Source organism: Pyrus communis, chromosome 9, assembly GCF_963583255.1.
Source record: "Pyrus communis chromosome 9, drPyrComm1.1, whole genome shotgun sequence".
Classification (NCBI taxonomy): domain Eukaryota; kingdom Viridiplantae; phylum Streptophyta; class Magnoliopsida; order Rosales; family Rosaceae; genus Pyrus; species Pyrus communis.
This window is the reverse complement of record NC_084811.1, coordinates 25,653,299-25,667,248: the sequence shown is the minus strand read 5'-3', so window position 1 is coordinate 25,667,248 and position 13,950 is coordinate 25,653,299. Positions and strand designations below refer to the sequence as shown.

The window sequence follows — 13,950 nt, the reverse complement described above, 5'->3', positions numbered from 1 at the left end:
TTGCGTGACAAATACCATATTCGTCGCTCAATGGGTGTTTACGCGACGAAGACGTTTTTCGTCGCGCAAAATTGTTCGTCCAAAAGTGAACTTTTTAATCTGGATTCAGCCATGTGCAGAGGCAAATTACAAGAAAAATTGAAGATTGTGCCTCTGCACTCATCCCTTTGATTTTGCTCAATCCGTCATCCGTCATTTGCATTTTCTCTCAATTTCATCATCTAATACTCCCTCTATCTTCTTCTCTAGGTTGATCGAGCTATCTCGGTGTGTCTGGTAAAGTATTGATGTAAATTCATACTAACGCCCTTAATTTCGTTGTCTATAGGGATCTTGTGTGTGATTAGCAATTGGTGGAGAACGATTGAGAAGGTATTTTCTTCATTTTATTTTTTAAACATATAAAACTAATCAAATTATGTTGAACTTAGTTTGTTATGTTTATATTGTGTTGTGAAATTATATTTATATTATGTTGTTAAATTTGTACGTGACGTACAAATATGTGTTGTGATGTAAAGAGTTAATTGAAATTAACTTCGTACTTGTTTTTTTATTTTTAGTAAAACTTAGTTTCCCGTTCGAGGATTAGTTGGATTTCGCGTATGGATGAGAAAGCATGATTGCGGTCTAATTAATTCTTGAATTGTCCCATTATTTGGACAGTTTGTGAATGCACAGTTATGACACGTAGTTTATGGTTGAAGGATTAGGTTTCGATTGTGGAGATTTTGGTGTCATCTCTGTACGTTCTTCAGGTTGTACACCTGAAGAATTGTATCGAGATGCTGCCGAAATTCATCCACGTCGAAATCTAATCTGATGTAGCCGTAAATTACACGACATGACTATGTATTCCCGAATGGGATATGGCCCTTACCGGAGGCATAAGGTGACATTATCATTTTGTATGAAGTTGTTGTGATCGTTGTACTATTATTGTGGTTCCAGGAATTGTGGACAAGACGTGGATACAAAACCCAAATAGATGCGCGAACGAATATGTGGATGCAATCAAGGATTTTATTGACTTTGCACGTACACACAACCCGGGTGCAACTAGAATCCGGTATCCTTGTAGGAGGTGAAACAACACGTTAAGGGAGACAATTGAAAATGTTCGATTTCATTTAGTAAGGAATGGAATGATTTAGACATATAATACTTGGAACCATCATGGGGAACAATTAGACAATGCTTCGTCTTCAAACGCCACAAGAGTGGATAATGTTGAACCTATTGTGGATCCTAATGAACAAGTCATGGATGTTATAAATGATGCTTTTCCATTTGCATCGATAAACACTCAGGAAAGGGAAGATGACGTGTCTACACTAATAGACAGTGCAGAGTTCGAATAATATGAAAAACAATTTTAAAATGCCAACCACGAGTTATACCCGGGGTGCGAGAGCTTTTTCGTTCTCACGGCCATTGTGGAACTAATGCATGGAAAAATAAAGTATCGTATGTTGAACCGGTGTTTCGATTACTTTTTGGGGGTTTTCAAGAGAATACTTCCAAAGGACAATTGTTTGCCGAAAGACCATAAACACACGCAAAAGGTGTTGAATGGTCTTGGATTGGGTTATGAAAAAAATCACGTTTGCTAAAACAATTGTATTTTATTCTTGCCTGGTATGCAATTAGTTGAGGTTCAAAATGACATCTTAGAATAGAACGACTAATATCCCACAAAAAGTTATGCGCTATCTGCCCCTGAAACCTAGGTTACAGCAATTGTATATGTCGATGCATATTGCCACAAACATGAGATGGCATAAGGAAAAACGGGTAGACGATGATGTGATATGGCATCCTATAGGTAGGGAGGCATGGAAAGAGTTCGATCGAACGTTCCCCGAGTTTGCTGCTAATTCTTGTAACTTTAGATTGGGACTTGCCAGTGACGAATTTAATCCGTTTGGGGTTTTAAACCAACACCACAGTACTTGGCTGATTTTTCGTATTTCCGTATAATTTGCCGCCATGGAAATGTATGAAAAAAGAATACATGATGATGACTCTATTGATAACTGAGGATCCTGGTAGGTCAATCAATGTATACTTACGGCCTTTGGTGGATGAGCTAAAAGATTTATGGACACACGGTGTGCGCATATACGATAAATGTACTAGCATGATGTTTACTTTGCGGGCTGCAGTGATGTGGACTGTGAACGATTTCCCCTCATATGCAATAGTTTCCGGGTGGAACACTAGGGGTTATATGGCATGCCCTGTATGCAAGGAAGATGTAACATCTAGTTGGCATGCCGGAAAAGTTTGTTACCTTGGTCATCGAAGATGGTTGCCTTGGGACCACGAGTGGGGAGAAAGAGCATCGCCTCAGACCTAGAGAATGGTCCGGTGCTCAGATTTTGGAACAACTTAATCATTTGGATTTTGTTCATTTCGAGACCAATGTCAGTAGGACAAGACCTTTTACACATATGAACTGGAAACATAAGTCTATGTTTTTTGAGCTCTCGTATTGGTCCAAACTAAAATTGAGACACAAACTCAATGTTATGCATGTTGAGAAAAATGTATTTGACACATTGGTCTGCACATTTCTAGATATTGAGGGCAAGACAAAGGACACGATCAAAGCTCATCTTGATTTGGAACGAATGGGAATACGACGAGGTTTATGGATGAATAGGGACAATGATAAAGCTACAAGGGATCTTGCATTTTTTTCAATGAAACCGAATGACAAGAAAGAAGTTTTAAAGTTTTTATCATCTGTAAAGTTGCCTGATGGGTATGCTTTAAATATCGCGCGTTGTGTGAACATTGACGGGGGTAAATTAGCTAGCCTAAAGAGTCATGATTGCCATGTGGTTCTGCAACGCCTACTTCCTGTGGGTATTCGATATCTCTTGCCAGTAGATGCAGTGAAACCAATCATGTTGTTGTCCATTTTTTTTCCGCAATTGACGTCAAGAACGTAGCGAAAAACAGACGTTAATTAGTTGCACCATGACATTGTGCAAGTTCTATGCAAGTTTGAGATGATATTTCCTCCAGCTTTCTTCACAAATATGATACACGTGATGGTTCACTTACCAGATGAGACATTGCTTGCTGGACCAGTCAACTTTCGATGGATGTATCTAATAGAAAGGTATATATTCCTCGTCTTTTTTTATTAATCAATATTAAATACATTATGATTAGTAATATGTGTATCGTATCGTTTTCTTTTGGTAGGCTTCTCAGAGACTTGAAGAAAAGTGTACGAAACAAAGCAAAGCCCAAATGATCCATTATACAAGCTTGGGTGGCATATGAGGCGCTTATATTTTGTGGAATGTATTTAAAGGATGTTGAGACAACTTTCAATTGTCCTCCTTGCAATAATGACGGGGGTGTGAGAAATGAGAAACTTTCAGTTTTTGCCCAAATCGATCGACCATTCAGAGATCTGATTTGTGGCAAGTCATTTTCCAAGAAGGACATGGAGGTAGCATATTGGTTCGTACTCAACAATTGTGACGAGACACTATCATACCTAGACGAGCATGAAAATATGATGAAGTAGGCATATCCTTCACATTTGTATGCCAAGAAACACCGTGAATTGTTTCTGCAGTGGTTTGTCGAATATGTAAGTTTGAAGTGTCTTGTATTGGACATATATATTGTACCAATTAGGTTGTTCGAACTAACAGATTTAAATGTTTGTCTAATATTAGGTGAATCAATTGAAAGCATCGAATTCCCCTGCGTACAGTGAAAAGTTATATAACTTGGCGTTCAGACCAATTCACATTGAATTGTACTCGGGTTGCCATGTCAACGGCGTCAAGTTCTTAACGGGTGCACGAGATGACAAGTTGTGCACACAAAACAGCGGTGTTCATGTCCCTGGGGGAGTCAAAAGTACAGACATTGAATTCTATGGTAAACTAACAAGTGTCGTGCAATTACTTTACAAAGACCGGTGCCAAGTGATCCTATTTAAGTGTCGATGGTTTGATACAAACCTAAATAGGCATAGAAGTGTGAAAAGAGATCATGGATTACTATCAATGAACACTACCAAAACTTGGTACGATTACGACCCTTACATCTTAGCAACCATGGCAAAACAAATTTTGTATATAGATGACCCTAAAGCCGGGAGAGGTTGGAAAGTTGTTTAGACGATAGATCATAGGAACGTGTATGCTATACCAGAACAAGACCGTATTGACAACAACATCGAAAATGTTGCTGACCAACGTCTTGAATCTTTGATGGAAAGTGGTGCGGAAACACTCCGAGATACTAATCTTATCCAAGAACCATTTCAGATAGAAGGAGTATCTTCAATCAAAATAGAGTGACAGAAAAAATGGTATGAATGATTCCCATTTTATATGTGAATTACTTCGTAAATAAATTTGTTATGTTTGTATTTTATAATAAATTGTAAACAAAATAAAAAAAATTTAAAAAACCATTTTAAAACATAATTGCGCGACGCATAACAATTTTTGGTCGCACAAGCTAGGCCTAGTAATTCCATCTTTCTCTCCGTCCCTTTCTCCGGTCGTCGCTACTTCATCTCCAAGAGGTAATTTCCTCTATAGTTTTTATTTTCAATTTTCTTTATTTACAAATTGGGGGTTAAAATTAGGGTTTTTTTTGTTTTTTTTTTCTTTTTCAAATTGGGGGTTAGAATTAGGGCAGTCGAGTTAGATTTAGGGTTCGTAAATTGGGGGTTACATTTAGGTTCTTAGATTAGAGTTTTTAGGGTTCTTAATAGGGGTTGGATTTAGGTCTTAAATTAGGGGAACGATTTTGGGTAATGAGGTTAGATTAGGTTTTCTTAAATTGGGGGTTAGATTTAGGGTTCTTAAATTGGTGGCAATTGTCATACTGTAATCAAGTTTATGTCCAAGTGCTCAGGAAGGGTTATCATAGTGAGGGATAACAATAGGTTTCATAGGTTTGAGGATGGAAAGTGCACATGTGGAGATTAGTTCTGTAAACTTCCATGTGCTTCCTTTTGTTTTTGTTTTCTTTGTGATTGCACGTTGCTCTCTTCATAAAATATGCAGACATGAACACATCTAGAACATGGGTTGAGCGAGTTGGCATTTTTCATATTTCAAAATTTCATTTTTTGGAGAAAGGGTTCAGCAATTTGGGATTTTTTTTCATCCAAATTTGTGTTTCCTGGAGAATGATATCGTGTTGTAAGTTCTTATATTCTAGATGGGTATTTATTTGCTCTCTTGAAGAAATTTGTTTATCTTTTTTGGTTATCGGGTGAGGGTTTTTGTCAACGAATACTTTCATTGCTAATAATGTCATTCTTTAACGAAAATACTTTCATATGATAAGATTGTATCCCTGGTTATTGTTGAATATGTGCCATACTTTTTTGTTTCCATCCATTCACTTGGGTGCATGTTCTTGGTTTTTGCCTACCCTCGAGGAGCCAAATTACTAGCTTGTGGCTTATTTGTCACTTGAATTCCCTGACACACATAGAGCACGTACATACAGATTTTGCCTCCAACTACTCCTTTATGCTAGTTTCTTCTTATAAGTTATAATTGCTGGGTCTATATCCTATCCGAATTGATTAGTTTGTGTATAGTATATCAGTTTTAAGTTTTGTTTCTGCCAAACTTGAATTGGGTTTAGAATTAGCGTTTTTAAATTTAAGTTGAAATTATTAGCATGTGTACGGTAAGTTAAATCTTTGTATACAAAACAAATTGATTTCCAATTTTGTAGATGTCACACCTCATTAGAACTCGGAGGTAAATGACTTATACACCTAGTCTGACGGCTACACCTAGTCCGACAACTACACCTACTACTACCGCCACTGCTTCGGTAGAGATGGACCATAGGCCGGTCAATTCGGTTAACCCAGTTGGTCCTCTAGTTACACAGGCGTATGCATCGTCGACTTCTTTAGTGGCATTGCCTGTTAGCTCCTGACGTACTCATCGGCGCCCCCGCACTATGGACCAGATGTCGCCATCAGGATCCACAACCGATGCCTCGGGTACACGGCTAGGTATACAATCCTAATTCACTCCCTCATTCTCATGTTAACTGAATTTTGTTATTTTAGGTTCAAATTGTTATGTCATGTCATGTAAGAATTAAAAAGTTTCCATTGTTTTCTCTTCTTTTGTTCGCAATTTCTTCGCTTTCAGAAATGGGTTTTGTCATGAAATCGAAATTGTGTGTATTCCGTAATTCATGTTTGTTAATTTTTATGTTTTTGCAATTTTTTTGTTAATTTATGTGTCATTTCTTAGTTACTGAAATGTGTTTCTCACGGAATTGAAACGGTAGTGCTATGGAAGAGATTTGATGCTGAGGAAATGGCAAAAATGTTTAACTGGGAAATGAAAACCTTGGTAATTATCATGAAGCAAAGTATTTAGAGTCGTAGAAGTTTTGGTTGTGACTGTCAGATTCTTACAAATATCAATGTGGATGAGGTTATATGGAATTGTTTGCTACGGTAGCCTAGAATTCGTTACCAAGCTTGTTTCCAGCAATGTCGAGAGCCTGTGTATACAAGCTCGAAAATTGGTCGTCTTGGATGGCAATTGTCGCCATTTTTAGAAGTTTGTTGTGGTATTTGAAAATGCTTGAATTGGAAATATGTTCTAATTAGGAGAAAGGAAATAGTGGCCTCAAACAAAGAAGTAGTTGTGATGCTCAATAAGTAACTTTCAGGAGAAATAGAGGAAGAAAATGTATGTGAATGTTAACTGATCAATTTTGTTATTTTAGGTTCAATTTGTTAAGTTATGTCATGTAAGGATTAAAAAGTTGTCATCCTTCCGAACCTTTTATTAAACTGTTGTGATCATTGTGTTGGATGCATATATTGTTTATGTTATTTTCAGGGTTTTGGGAAATGTTTTAATTATAGGGGAGGTTATGCCGAAATTTTAGTAGGATTAATTATTAGTTTTGGGTTAATGATTTTTTTCTTCATCTCTTTGTAGAGAAGAAAAACACCCAGGGACCTTGTCGGCAATTGAAGACGACGAAGATCACCTGGGTGACCAACGGTCGTATCCCAATAGGATACGATGAGCGACATCGGGCAGCACCAACAGCGGAGCAGGCCCACGACATTGGGCATATCGTGCGGACCTTTTGCCCTATGCGGTGGAAATCTTGGAAGGCGATGCCGAAGGAGACAAAGAACACAGTGCGCAACCAATTGTTCGTAAGTAACATTGCCTTTTTAATGCTTTTCATGTAAAATTTATATATTTATATTTATTACTAATACTTTCAAAATATTTGTTACATTGCAGACAAACTACAATTTGGAGGACATGGACGAGGACATGTTCGCGTACCTCAATCGGCTCTTCTCCGAATGCTACAAGCAGTGGAAGAGTGACCTGCACCAATGTTTCCAGCAATTTGATGATTCGCATGTCGCTCTTGAGGAGGGTTGTCCGAAGGAGTTGGAGGATCGACAAGATAGTTGGGGTTGGCTTTACGGTCATTTTCAGGAGCCGGGCTATGTGGTGCGTTTTTAATTACGACTTCTTTCATTTTACTTTTTTTAATTTATACTAAAGTTTATTATTATTTTTTTTAATTTTCTTTAAGTATTACAACTAATACGTTTAATTTTTTTTTTATAATAGAAGAAGGCGAAGGCAAACAAGATCAATAAGGAAAAGAAGATTCTTCTCCACCATTCGGGTTCGAGGCCTTTCTCCTATAGGATGGAGGCGTGACGGAAGGTAAATATTACATTTTTATTTCCAATTTTAAAATGTCGCTAATAATTTTTTTTTTCTTACTAACATTTTCCTTATCTTTTTCGATTTCAGAAGGGTTCAAAATTTCCCAGAGATCGACGTCTTTGCTGACATTTATGTTCGGCCTGGAGATTGAGTCCCTTCATGTAAGTAATTTCTTATGCATTCAACATTTATATTAATTATTTCAAATTTTTTTCTATTAATAATCCATGTTTTTTTTTTTCACAAGCGACTATGGTGGAGAAGAGTCAGTTGGTGCTTCAAGAGTCTGCCTCCCAACTTCCCTTGGACACGCCGATTGAGTCTGTGGATCCCCTTGAGGATGCAGGGTTTCGCATCATGACAGAGACGTTGGACCAGACTTTCGGTCGGAGGCCAGGGACTTATTGTCGGGGATGGGAAATGCTAGGCGGCGGGAAAGTAGAGCCTCATCATCCTCGCAGTCAAAGGGCCAGGTTACGGCTTTGACGTAAGAAGTCGCTGGCCTAAGGAGTGAGTTGGCATCGTACAAGTCTCAAATGTCAAATGTCTATGCTTGTACAAGCCCTCAATTCCTCTGGAATACATCTCCCCTGTTTTTCTGCACCATCGCCCTCATAGCCTTTCCACATCGAGCAAGCACAACAATCAGGCCCGTCAACCTCTGACCCTATCCCCAACCAGCAGCAAGATCCTTCGAACAACATTCCTATAGATTTTTCCGCTTTTTTTTCATAGTTTTGTTCCTACTTTCTTTTAAAACTTTATATTTGTACGTACATTTTTATTTATATTATAAATAAAAATTGTTTTTTTATTCATTATTATTACTATTATTATTTTTTGTCATTAGTATGAAATCTTTTTTTTTTTTTAATTTTCCTTTTATTCTATTTATTTATTTTTAATAAAAATTATACTTGCGCGATGCCGACCAGTCGTTGCGCAAAATTAAGCGCGTCTTATAACTTCGTCGCACAAACTTTTCGAGACGAACTAGTCACAAAGCGCACTTGTACCCCTTTATATCGTACGACGAAAACCTTCGTCCGTATAACTTTAGCTCAACGAGTAGTAAAGCGTCACGCCATTTTTTTTTGCGCGACGAGTTTGAAATTGTTCATCCCACAATGTCTTTTTTCACGACCTTTGCACGACAAAATACGCACGACGATTTTCTGATCGCCTTGTTTTTGTGCGACCCTCGTCGCGCAAACTGTTTAATTTAGTAGTGAAATTCCTCAAAAGGTTTGGCCTAAACTTTGACTCCTCGAACTCATTTGTTTTGATGTCAACTCGACTCCGAACTTAGTCTAGGGACCCTAGGGGAGTTGTGTAGAAGCTTCCCCTCGTCCTAAAACCTTGTAACTCAGCCTGAAACTTGTTGGAGCAAAACCCACCAAGTCAGACCTTCTGAGTTGACGGATCAAAACTTGGTCATTTCAGCATCAGCAGCTACGGTTGGGTTTGTGAGGATGAGAGGATCACGATGATGGTGGTTTTATGCTCGATCTGTGAGGTTTTGATGATGATCCTTGGTGTTGCAGAGAAGAGAGAGTCTCGGGATAGAGAAAGAAGGAGAATATGAGAGAGAGTGAGACAATGTTTTCTGATTGGTGGAAAAAGGAAGAGAGAGGGTAAGTCTGATTGGTAGAGAGATGTGAAGGATGGATTTGATTGGTGGGTGAACAACAAGTCACGGTTCCAATTTTAAAGAAGAAAAAGGATAGGATTGTGTACAAATGAAGTCAGACGAAATATAACGTACCTTATCGAAAACAGTGTTTCCAACACTGGAATATTAGTACACACGTGTACAAATTTACTCGTTGTTATAACACACTTTAATGTAACATAACTTTTTTGTTACAAGTCTAATTCGAGCCTAACTCGCACCCAAGCGTTCATAACAACAAGTACTATTTAATTACGATAACGAGAAAAAAAAATTAAAGTCGAAAAACCATGTCCACGTCACTTTGCCAATAAGGGCACAAATGTCAAATTACATACTCGGGGATAAAATTACATGGAAAATTAGGGGCGGGTCATCACAATATATATATATAATATTGGAGAGTATAATTTATATTTTAATATTTTAATCTTACAAATTATGGGTTTTATTTAAAATCTCATTAATATAAACAATTATAATGTTTAATTTTTAATTTAAAAAATATAGTAACCTACATAGAAATATATTATTACATTAATGTTAGGGACTTTAATAAAAAACTGAAAATCAACAAGATTTCAGTAAAAGAACATTGATAGCTATGGACCGCATCCAAAGTCTCAATTTCATAAATAACTAGCTACTCTCCTTAATTTTCTTGTGGAGATGGAGAGAAAGGAGATGGGCAAGGTTGCCAACTAACTCAATAACTTCTACCAAGTAGACCAAACATGAGAAGTTTCTTTATATTCATTTGCCAACCAAACAGATAGAAACCCACCAAATTAAGCCAAAATTAAACCCTAATAAGTGAGACAGTTACAGAAAAGAACTTTAATGATTGAGCAGTGACTGTGCCTGCTCTCTCAAATAGCAATTCCCAGTTGCTGTTTAGCGGATCCAGTTTCTGAGATTGAATGTTTACATAAATTGGATGTAATATGAATTGAATTTGTTGACAATGCATGGAGGCGTACGTACGTAGTAGAAAATGATGGCACGTCTATCTAACCCTAAATCCCTTATTTATTAGGTTAAGTATACTTCACTGCCGAGTGTTGGTGCTTCTAGAACACTTGGCAGTACGCCGTATATTATTATACTAGTGGATAAATTTTTTTTTCAAGTGTCCCTTCACTTATACAAAAACATATGACGTATGTGTTCGTGTTTCGAGCCCCTGCAATAACAGATGATGCTTTGCAGCTTGCTTGATAGATATAAGTCCTTCCATGGAAAATTAATAAAATAAAAGTTACTCTAATTAAATACATTATATATTGATATGTCAATGATTAGTAAAATGCTCTCCTGTTAAACTATTACCTGATTATGATTTACAGATCTCATGTGAAGTTATGTTTATTTTATAAAACCGTAAATTAAAACGAAGTACACTGCAAAAATCAACTTGATTAATATTCAAATTCACATTATGCAAGACATTTTGGTATAGAGACGCTTTCATTAGGGTTTTGAGATGTAAACCCTCGTTTTATCAATGACGGAGCCACATGGAGGCCAGTATAAGTCCAGACCCGTCCGTCCTAAAACTTTTATAATTTATATTTGTTTTTCATAAACTCAGCTATATTACTACCCTCCACCAATTTGCTACCGCTTGTCAATATATTATTATATTGCATGAATATAATGTAACGTCACTTTATAACAATTTCTTTTTTTATCATATAAAAACTAATTCCTTTTTTGGTTCAATTCATATTCTATATATACTAAAATCCAAATTCGGGTGGCACTGTTTTAGGGTAGTGTGCTTCCCTTTTTGCCCCTGCTTGATTTGTTTAATTGCATTTGTGCCATGTTTCACACGTGTTGGTCATCGTGCTCCCTTCTTTTTGTTTTTACTCTTCCGGACTCTTCTGGTGTATTTTAACCTGGTGTCCAATAGAAGTCTCTCGACTTCTTCCTCAAAAATCGCAGAAATCCAAAAAGGAAAAAACTGTGCTCTGCAACCGATTAGCGATTTCGATTTCGCTTCGTGAGATCTGTTCGATCTTTACTTCCTCGTCTGTTCAATCTCTTCGCCGCGCCATCGTGCTCCCAATTTAGCCTTTGATAGGTAATTAAATCTCACTTCTTCTCAACTACCCAAAACCCAAATATTTGATTTTATTTTTTTTTATTTTTTTATTTTTTTTTGTGCTTTGTTACTTCTTTGTTGAAATTTGGTGGTGAAATGTCTTCCATTTTGTTCCGTCTCTTTTCCTTTTCATTTGCTCTCTCCATCTCTTCGTCTGTCTCTCCGTTTCGATTTTGATTCCGTCGTCTAGAAAGGCATTTTGGAATTTTTTTGGCTGTTTTCCAGAAACCAATCGCGCCGTTTTGGGTGTGTTGCTTCATCCGCATCTTATTTTCTGTTTGGTTAGCAAGAAATTTTTTTTTAATTGATTAGTGTAAAATTCAAGTCTTGCCGTTTTGTGCTGAGCGTTTTCTTAATTTTTTTCGTACTTTGTGTGTGGATGTTTGATCTGATTTCGTTTTTTGTTGCAGGAAACATTGGTCTTTGAATTTTAAGGTTTTATTGTACAAGCTTGCAAGCCCTTTCTGGGTGAGGTATATAATTTATATTTTTGTTCTTAAATCTTTTTCCAACAGAATTTTTAATTTTTTTTTGGTCCCGCTTCGTTTTTGGTGGGATGATTAATTATTGGGGTTTCCTTTGTCTGTTTGGGTTTTTAGTATGGGTTGTGATTTGGTTGTTTTTTATTTCCATGGAGAAGTGTTCATGGTTTATGAGTTTGGATTTTTAGTGTGGGTGTATGATTTGGTTGTTTTTTTATTTCAGGAAACGTTGCCGTTAGAATTTTATGGTTTTTGTATAGAAGTTTGCAGGCCCCTTCTGATTAAGGTATATAATTTATGTTCCTCCTCTTATATCTTTTGTTGAACAAAATTTAAAATTTTTTTGGGTCGTGTTTAGTTTGCGGATCTATTTTCTGTAAAAAAAAAATGGTGATAATTAATTTTGGTACAGAAAATTGGTGATAATTAATTTTGAGGTTGTGTTGTATATGGATTTTCAGTGTGGGTATATGATTTGGTTTTTTTATTTTCAGGAAGCAGTGGCCATCGTTTTTGCCGCTTTTGTATGTACGGTTCCAGATGCTTGAGGTATAGAATATTCAAATTGCTCACCTTAAGTAGACAGCGGCGTGCATATGTAGTTTATCATTGAATAATCAACCTCTCATCACTAAATTATCGTTTAAGTTTGTTTTTAATTTAGTTCACAAATGAATCAACCAAGTTTTCATGTCATATTGATACGAAATTATAAAGCAATGTCGACCATATTTTGTTTGTTTTTTTTTATTTCATTCTTTTGAGATCTATTATTCATATATATCATAGATGAAGAAGAATAAAAGAAATTAAATGCCGCTTTGGATGATAAGTTGATGTTGATGACAAGTACAATTGATGATACCCACCGTTTCTCATCTGTTCTAATGCTGCAGGTATGTATATTATGTAACAAGTTCTCTATCAGTTTGTTAATATCCATAACCAATACAGGTTTTCAAACACTTACACAGGTTTGTATTTCAATGAAAAAATTCTAGGAAAAACAAAAGGAGGTTGAGGCTACATAGGGAGTCGAAAGAAAAATTAAACTCAAAACTAGAGAATGAGAATGCGTCTGATGAAAAATAGGAAATGAACACATATAAGGTAATGTCACAAGGTGAGATTTCAGTATGAAATTTTCATTGTCATACTGATTAATGCTTTTAAACCAATTGGTATAGATTCTATTTTTAGTTTCTTTTGCTTGATCAATTTACATTACTTTTTTGAACCAAATGCAAGTTCCAATATTGAATTGATAACAAAATAAATTAATTGAAATTGAAGTTCTTTTTGATTGAGAAATCTCTTTTTGTTTAAATAGTGTTACAAGTTTTGTCTTTATTATTTTGCCAATAGGTGGACTTAAAAAGGATCAAGTATGCAGGGGAATGGTAGGATCAACATATCAAAGGTAGAGATTGACTCTTTCTCTCATGTTAAACTTATACTGTGATGTTTATTATTATTAAATTTTGGAAAAATAATTGCTTATCATAACCTTATCACAATACTAAATAACAGGGAGAGATGAAAAATAAAGAGGAATCTATTTGATTGTATGTTTACTTTGGAGATTTTGGATAACAGTCATGAATTATGGTCTTAGTGCATCTCTATTTTTTTTCTTCACGTTTTTGCATACTGTTTATAGCTAAATGATTTTTATTTGGGTCTTCCAAATTTTTAACTATTACTCTGAATCTCTGATGAAGTTTTATTAATTTTTTATTCATTGGTTTCAAGTATGGTCGTTGACTATGTGAATTTTAAGTTTTGCACAGTTAAAGAGACTAGATGGTAATGTTTCATTTCTCTCTTTTCTCCCTTCTTATTTTCTCAGCCACGAGTCCTAATGAGATACGACTGACTAAGAATTTGTTAATCATTTTAACACGTATGACATAAGATATTTACTTTTTATGATACATTTCTAATTTTTGCAAA

General features: G+C 36.0%; 1 long non-coding RNA gene across 1 annotated transcript; it reads left to right on the top strand.

Annotated features, from left to right (window-relative positions):
- The first annotated feature begins 11,922 nt into the window (after positions 1-11,922).
- Positions 11,923-13,743, top strand: LOC137744168 (uncharacterized). The gene is made up of 4 exons (XR_011069598.1): positions 11,923-11,988; positions 12,221-12,283; positions 12,492-12,546; positions 13,363-13,743. It is a non-coding gene; the product is annotated as an uncharacterized lncRNA (long non-coding RNA).
- The last annotated feature ends 207 nt before the right edge of the window (positions 13,744-13,950 follow it).